General features: G+C 40.9%; 1 long non-coding RNA gene across 2 annotated transcripts; it reads right to left on the reverse strand.

The window, feature by feature from the left end:
- Positions 1 to 867: 867 nt before the first annotated feature.
- LOC122074947 lies at positions 868 to 1,553 on the reverse strand. 2 transcript variants are annotated; one of them, XR_006139105.1, is made up of 4 exons: positions 1,498 to 1,553; positions 1,269 to 1,381; positions 1,117 to 1,171; positions 868 to 994 (listed from the first exon to the last, which is right to left on the reverse strand). It is a non-coding gene; the product is annotated as an uncharacterized LOC122074947 (long non-coding RNA). The 2 variants fall into 2 exon arrangements; XR_006139106.1 differs by having other exon boundaries at positions 1,085 to 1,171.
- Positions 1,554 to 8,858: the final 7,305 nt, after the last annotated feature.

Consider the following 8,858-nt stretch of genomic DNA (forward strand, 5'->3'; position numbering starts at 1 on the left):
AATATGGGCAATAGTAGAATAAAATGAAACTTGGCAGTTAGAACAATAGAGTGCCCTTTGAAGGTCTTCCACCCATATGCCCCTCTAGTCGGCACTTCTCCCAAGACCTCTAAAAGGAGAGCAAAGCCTAATGATATCTCCCTAAACCTGATTGATAAAGGTGCACTTGATGGAAAGGTGGACCCTAATCTCATTCCCTGCCAAACAAAAGTAGCAAAATATGGAAAATGGGCCAGCTGCTTATATGATCACCTACTTGTACGAGTTAACATCTAACATATGTCCTTTTTGTTTCCAAATATATCCCTCTTTATCCCTGTAATGGTAGAAGATGGGATAGGTGTTGGAGGCGAACTCGTACAATTAGATGATCGTACTAGCAACAGATCCTATCTCTAAAATACGGCTACTAGGACGTTCCTCCTTTGACTCCGATCTTAAATAAGAAAGGCATCAACCAAACACCTCCAGGCGTTATAGTTACAGACGGTCTAGGGATGGAGTTCTAAAACCACATATTACAATCATGCCCAATCCACCGTACGAATTTTGAAACATATGTCGAGTGTGTATTCTTTACAGTGAGTGCGGCGATGCGATGAATATCGAATGACAAAATGCTCTCGACTATCCAATGCTCACCGCACTACCGCGATCACTGTAGAGGATGTTTTGACACATATGTCCCGTTTCCAACCAAACACATGCATGCATTCCAAACCCCAAACTAATACTACGCTTCATTTAGAGCGGCAGCAGTTGTTGGGACATGTGGCTTTCTTTTAATGATGTCAGCCCTACATTTATTCAGCCGAAAATTAATGCAAAATATAGGCGAAAAGGTAGCAGTGCTTAAGCGCTCCGAAGTCGTAAACGTTATATTTTATTCTCAATCGTTGATTTCACAATGTTAAATCTCATCTGTTGAACATAAAAACAATTTAACTTGTTACCGGCTGCGGCTCCCCCTTCCTCCTTGGAGCTGCTTGAATACCTGAAACCAAAATCACAAAATAAATAATAATTAATTAGATATAGATAAAAGCTTCATGAATGAAATCAGGTTCACCTTCTCTGAAGTTACTCTTGAATCTCCGGGTAACTTGGCGGAGGTACCTCATTTGATCAATTCCGATCGTCTTCCTCCTAATGGCCTTCACGCTCCAGTTATCTGAAATCACATCAAGAGGTTAAGAAGGAAAAAAAAAACCCAAATCAAAAGAAAACCCAGAACAGTTGTTGATGTAAACAGGGGAAGGCTTACTTACATATCTTGATCAGCGCATCTGCTCTTCTGAAGATGAAAGCTGCGGCATCCACACCTCACACGGTGCGTGTGAGTCTTGTTCCTCGTCTTACCAAAGCTTCCTGTTCCTTTCCCCTGCCCATAATATCAAATCGAAGTTTCAAGATTCCACAACGACTGAATTGAGAAATTTTTTTTCTGAGATCTAAGGAAACAAAAAAGTTGAAGAGAACAGGAAGAGATGATCTTACCATTTCACGGACACAGGAGGCGCGGAGGTCGGCAATGGTAGCTGGGGAGAAGAGCCAAATCCTGGGGTGCATACTGGGTTTGGAACTTCAGGTGGGAGCAAGAGAGGGAGAAGGAGATGAAGAGGCAAGGAGGGAGAGGGGGTCCTGTGAGCGTTCACCTTGACGGTGAGTAACCGGTTGATACATTAAAATAATGAATGGATAGGATTTATTTAAAGATAGATCAACGATTGATATTTACTGTGGTTTTTATTATACCTTTTAAGCGCTTAAGCACTGCTACCACTCACCCCAAAATATGTTGCTAGCGTGTGAGCAGTGAGCAGTGAGCAGTGAGCGAGCGTGCGTGCGTGCGTGCGGTATAGGGTGTACGTAAAATTGGTGAAATGTGTAGTGCGAAGAGAGAATAGAGGGAGCGGCCCCCCACTACCGGTTCTGAGGGAGCGGAGCGCGCGGGAACAACGCGGGAGCTGTTTCCCAGTGCAGTGAATAAAGGAAATGAAAACTCAGTGACGCCTGCAGTGCAGACATCAATCTCTCTCTCTCTCTCTCTGGTTTTAATAATTTTGGGATTCCAGGTTTCAAATCTCACCAGCAGGTACTGGGGTGCTCCCCATTCACGACTACCAATTAAATAATTGTAACTACCACTTTTACAACTTTCCAAACAGTGTCGGTCAGAGATGAGGTCTGACCCCATTAAGAAATATATAATAATAGAGTATAGGTAATAGGATAGAAGCCCCCCCCCCCATAAGCAAAGATTCGATTGTGCTTTCTGATACGATGGGACCCACTCTCCATCAAATCATTTGTCTGTCCTCTCTCTTCATGTTTCACTGACAGTCAGTCGACTCTCTCTCTCTCTCTCTCTCTCTCTCCAGGTTCTCACTTCTCACTTCCTCTTAAGTAGGTCTCTCCCCTCTCTCTCCCCGGGATTATTTTACTTTTCTGTTCATAAAAAATGATTAAATGGTTGTAATTGTGGGTCCCAGTCACCATGTTATATCCCACGTGCAAAGGTTGGTGGTTCTTCATTGTTTTGAGGTTGGGTTGGAAGTGGAGCCTTTCTCAGCCAGCAACCCAAGGCCCATACCCTCAAAGAGCATGGGCCGATGGAGGTTGATAGTTTTTAAGGCGCCGAACGGGACCCATCCAACGCTCCTCCCTACCCTACATATTAATTAGTTATACAACAGTGTGGGGACGTTTTTCCACACCTTCTCTCATCCTCATCATTCAAAAAAAAAAAAATTCATATGAAATCTTCATTGGCATATACTCGTCCCATTATATATATATATATATATATATTCTTGGGTAGAAGATTCTCCCTTCCTTAACCATTTGGGCTTCCCTGTTGGTGAAACGCTTTTGTGTCGTAATGGTGTGATGTGAAAGATTTTTTCTATATTAGCATGGAGAACCATTTTCTTAAATGGAAAAGAACACGACCTACACCAACGCTGCTTGTATCTATGTCTCTCCTTCTCTATAAAAGGTAGAGATGTCATTTCATAGGAGTGGAGAAGAGAGATAGACACATTGGAGCATTGGTGTAGGCCAAGTAGACAGAAAACATTTCCTCTTATATGTTGGAGAAAAGAATGTTACCTAGTTGTATGCTCTAGTGCCAAACATAAGAGTGGCGAAATGACCATCCCACCTTCCACTATTGGATGCAAGGGCACATGCTCCCATTGGTTCCCGCATTGGCATAAGGGCCATGCAACTAAGTTGCGTTCTCTCTGTCATATATGTTTGGGACAAAAAATTTCGGCCAAAAATAGTCCCTACGCCATAGACACAAGAGGCACACTATGCCCCTCCTGGGGGTGCGTGCCCCAATGTTTGGGCCCAGGCTTATGAGAAAGGGAAAAAAATCCAAGAGAAGGATTCCCTACGATGTCAGCCCAAGGAATATCTCACGCTACACCAACTAGCAATCAACATGCCAAGAATCGATTTCGTCAACAGAAGACCCATGAGGTCGAGGAGGAGGAGGAGAGAGAGAGAGAGTGTGTAGGGTTAAAAAAAAAAAAAAACTAGAATTAGAAACCAGATGGATCTAATCGATTTTGATCCGAATTGGATTCAAATCAATTAAGATCAATAAGGAGTCGACTAGCATCAGCCCAAATATGCTCTAACCCGAGTTTTTGAAAGGAGATCAGCCGAGCTAGATCAACCAAAATCGGGATAGACCTTGATCAATTCATACTCGAATAGGACACCCATGGCAGTCTAGCTATTCAAATACTCATCTTCTTCAACCTTTGTAGAAGTAAGCACTCCTCTAGCACAGAATATGACACTCTTTAACTCTTGGACAACTTAGCAAATCTGAACTGACAAACAAAGAATTCCAGCTTTCCCAATATCAACATAATCATCTTTGCCAGGAAAAAAAAAAAGAAGAAGAAGAAGAAGAAAAAGAAGAATCCTAGTGTTTGCCAAGAACTACTGAACCGTTGGCATTGGGTACTATATGGACTCTACTTTTTTGTGTAAGAGAGAGAAAAAGGTCCGATCACAAGTTTGAAAACCGCAGTTTGGGCGGAGCCCTAACCTGATCCTTACATTCAACATCTGGTCCAGCCCATGGGCTGACTAACCCAGCCACCAGCTTCTGCCCTCTGGATGAGGCCCAGCTGATACCTTGGGCCTGTAATGAAACCAGTGTACCCTTGAGTTGGAATTACATGTTTAGCTTACTAAACTAGATAGGCCCGCTCCGGTGGATCAATTGGCTCCTAAAGTCCAGGCTTGCCCTAAAACTAGCTGGGTCTATATTCGGGTCTAATCAGTCCACCTACACGACCCATTCCCACACAAGAAAAGGGCTACAACTAGGTTGTTGGGTGGGCCAAGTGTTAGCGGAACCGCAACTTAATCAAAACATTTTAAGCCCCAAGCTGGGCTGGTTTTTCTTTTCACAAATAAGGAAAGTTTGGTTTTTGAGTTGGTTTCAGTTCGGTTTTTTTATTTTGTACCGATGTCAGGCTCTTTCGATTTCTAGTCCGACTCAGTTTTGGGGGACCTATTACCCCATTCCGAAACTGAGTCAGGCCTCTATCCGGTTCAGATCAGTTCACGCAGTTTGGTTCCAATGACAACCTTAGCCTCAATATAATGAGTTATACGGTTGAGATGGAACATGATCAACAATATCGGGTCTCCAAGATCGGCCCTGATCAGTCTAACCCAATAGTACAGAACCTTCACAAAAGTCTTCATGGGGGCAGTTATGTGAAGTTTCACCATTACATATAAACCCATAAAACACATCCTTCACCCTAGACAGGCCAAGTGCCCACCATATCTATTCAAATCCGAGGTTAAAATAAGAGAGCCCACTCCTTTTTCCATTTTGGGTAAACTATACAACAAATTCCTTTGCCATTTTGGGTAAACTAAAGTACAGTGCCACACTATAGTTCTCAAGGGCAGCTTGTTCCCAACTTAGAGGAGAGATGAAATTTTGATGCTTCGTAGATCGCAAGAACTTTCCTGTAATCCAGGCTCGTAGTTAATGAAATAGAATCTTAAAAAATATTTTAGAAAATAGAAAAACGTTGAACCTTAATTATTCTATTTATTTGACTATGTACTTAGATTGCAGAAAAGTTCCACAGTTTGGGTAGCAGCAAATGTTTTTCTCTGAAATCCAAGTTTTAAGGGGGATTAACCAGATATTTTTTGTTAGAACAAACACCAACTAATATGAAAATAAACAAAGACAGATCCACACAATACATAGAGATTTAATGAGGTTCACACACCAATATGGTGTGCTATGTCCTCAGGCGAAGAAGAAGGAGTTTCACTATGTAGAAGAAAGATTACATCCAAATAACGACGAGAAAACTCACTATGAAATCCTAGCTCGAAAAACCCCAAATTGCAACTGCTTGATCAATAAGACGATTAATATATTATATATTCATCCAAGTCGTGGTTCAATCCATCAGATCGTGATCAACCGGGTCAAACTGTACCAACCCCTCTACTTCCATCATAGATCCGAAGAAAAAAATCTCATTCAAATCGCTACCAAAATCTGTTAAAGTGAATCATTCTTCAAAACGGATTAAAAAATCGAGACAAACTTTAACATTTTTCAAATGCAGCAGCAGCGAGAGTGAGAAAACCCCTTTGATTGGAGTTGGAACGTTAGATGGGAATAATGGAGAAGAAGTGGGCTCCACCACTTGTTAAGAACGGATGCTTTCAGACTTCCAGGACTAATCTTCAAAATTGCTCACCCGAGGCTGGGCCCCAATTCCATATTCCAACTGAACTACATACAGAGAGAGAGAGAGAGAGAGAGAGAGAGTACAAAAACTCAGACTGCTATTAATGCCTAAAAACTCAGGCTGCTATTAATGCCTCGTGGGTTTAGAGTTTGGAGGAGATTCTGTTCAAAGAGCAATCAGAAACACAGACGCCCAGAAGAAGAGATTAGAGTCTTATCAGAGCGATTCTATATTTCTTGGTCAAGCAAATGGTCTGGTGAGTCTAATAATCGCCTTCCTTATGATCCAGTAATGAAGTGATATCTATTTTTAAGGTGTTGTAAGCAATGGTTTCAGGGTGTATGTTGTTGATCATTTTCATTCTTGCAACACTTGGATCCATTGTGCTTGCTCGAGAAATCCCAGATTTCAATTACTCTATTGGTTCTTCTTCTTCTTCTTCTTCTTCTCGCAATTCCAGTTCAGATGACAACAAGAGGTCTGTGCCAAGCGGAGCTAATCCACTGCATAACAGGTAGAGAAAGAAACACAGAAACCCAATTGAGAGTGGAACAGATTTGGATAGATAAGGATGGGATGTTTGAAATCTTTGTATAATTTTAAGGAATCATTGTGGGTTCCTCCTCTGTTGTTCTTGTTTGGATTCTGGATGTGTTAAATATGTAAAAATTCTTTTATTTATAATAGTTAAGAAGTGGGATAGAGAGGGTGGCTAGCTTCGTGGTGCATGAGTTGTCTGTAGTGGTTTCGGGACAAGGGGTTTGCTTTGTATGCATGCTTGTCTCCTTCACGAGTTACCCTTTTAACTGTTTAACTAACCCTACTTTTCTTTGGTTTCTACTACTTATTTATGATAAAAAATTTCCTGCATGCTATCCAGGCAACTAGAAATTTTCTATTGCTTTTAATAGCAGGAGCCGAAATAGAATTTCACTTTGATTAAAATGGATATTTTAAAGAATACTAAGATTTAATGAGGTGTCTATGAATCCATAGGGGAAGGGGATTATTCTGAACGAAACTTGGTTGTTGCCTGGGTAGCTGCAACTCCTGGTAGCAGCCAAAGGAATGAAATCTTAGGGATAGGGATGGAAAAATTCACCTAAGATGGAAATTTACAGACCTGCCCCTGGGATTCCATTCCCTTGGCTGGGACCATGGGGTTGTAGCCAAGTAGCTGCAACCCAGGCAGCAGCAAATTTTTTTTCCGATTATTCCATATTCATGCTATAAAAAAAAATAATATTTCCCTCAAATTAAGGCCTAATCATTTATTACAATGTCCTGCCGCCATCTAGCAAGGTTTTAAGCTTGGAATCGGATATGGGATTGGTCTCAACAGATTTTGAGGTCTGAATTGTCCTGGAATCGATAAAGAATTAGTTGTAAACAATTGAACTCACCTTAACTTATTGCACTCAGAATGTGTAATATTGGATTTAGTTGATTTCTAGTCTATTCAATTGATTCAACCAATTGTGATTCAGTTTAAAGCCATCATGCACACAATTCAAAGCTATTCTTTTCATTTTTCTTGGGGCCGGGGATCTTTCTTTTTTCGGGATAATGTTTTCAATGGGGAGTGGATGTGTACACCCAGACACAGTAGGGAGCGAAATGATGCTACACTCCTTTTGATTTGCCCAAATCCCGCCCCGCTAGATGCACTTGCACACCTCTTCATTGGTCTCAGTGCATACGTAGGTGCTACACTCCCCCACATAAAACATTGTCCCTATTTTTTCCATTGTGAAAAAGAACCCTAACGGTCTTGTATATGTTGCCTATCTCGTTTCGTGGGACTAATGGGAGATAGTACAAAAACATCTTTAACACACAAGGCGAGAGGGCAACATGATCTTTTCACACCCATCCATATCTAAGCATGGATAACACCAGACAGAGAGAATTGGGTTCTTTCTCCCTTCTTCATCTTGGGCATGACATTCTTTTGCTACTATCGTATTGGTTTTTTTGGGCTTAATTTAAGCATATTTGTGGGCTTTTACAGTGCAAGAAGTAATGGTATCAGACTATCAGTTGTTGTTGGATGGTTGTGGTGGGCTTGCTACGTGCTTGTCTTAATGGGCGTTGGGTTTCTTTGGATGTTTCTTTTTCGTGTCTCATTTGGTTGTAAGCTTGACTACCGGCACGCTGAATTATTTTATATTATTTGGGTTTAATTTTATAATAAGGTTTAAATTCTCATTTGCGCCCTAACTGATATAGATTAATTTAATTAAGAAATTAATACAGGAGATATAAAGAACAATCGTTAAACATAGATTTGGTATTTTACTCATTTGTCACGATAACCCTAGCACCCATGCACGTGACGGGTTCTACTAATATACCAATACATTTAATAATGTACTAATTTGTTAAAAAAGTGGTTCTCTTTTCGGGAGGATGGTCTACGTGTTCTATGTATCTATCTCTCTCCTCCCTCAAATAAAGGGTGAATATGTCTTATTATATGTGTCAAGTTTGTCTCGAATTCTTGACCTGTTTTAAGAATAACTTGCTTCGACATATTTTAGTGGCGACTCATATGGGAAGTTTTTTGAGATTTGTGATGGAAGCAAAGAGATTGGGCCGATAGGCCCAAGCCCCGGACCGGAGCCCAACACTGATTTTGTATGGAGGTGCGGGGATACGTCATCGCAATATGATTTGATCCAATGGATTCACTCGCTGGAGGAGTATGTAATGTATTATTGTCTTGTTGAGGAAATTATTATAATTTGGAGATTTTTCAAACTAGGGTTTCAGAACGAGTTTTCTCACTGCAGTTTGGGTGTAATCTCACTTTTACATAGTAAAACATCTTCTTCTTCGGCTGAGGATGTAGCACACCACATCAGTGTGTAAACCTCATTAAATCTCTGTGTTGTGCAGATCTATGTTTATTTATTTTCGTATTTATTAGTGTTTGCTATAACAATATGAGAGAGAGAGAGAGAGAGAGAGAGAGAGAGAGAGAGAGAGAGAGAGAGAGAGAGAGAGAGTTCATTTACCCAATGTATTATTGTAAGGAAAAAATTTAGTTGTTATCCGAGTTACAGCCAAGTAATTGCAACCCTTGCTCACAGCCAAAGAGATAGA

The sequence above is a fragment of the Macadamia integrifolia genome, chromosome 3, assembly GCF_013358625.1.
Source record: "Macadamia integrifolia cultivar HAES 741 chromosome 3, SCU_Mint_v3, whole genome shotgun sequence".
In the NCBI taxonomy this organism is placed as follows: domain Eukaryota; kingdom Viridiplantae; phylum Streptophyta; class Magnoliopsida; order Proteales; family Proteaceae; genus Macadamia; species Macadamia integrifolia.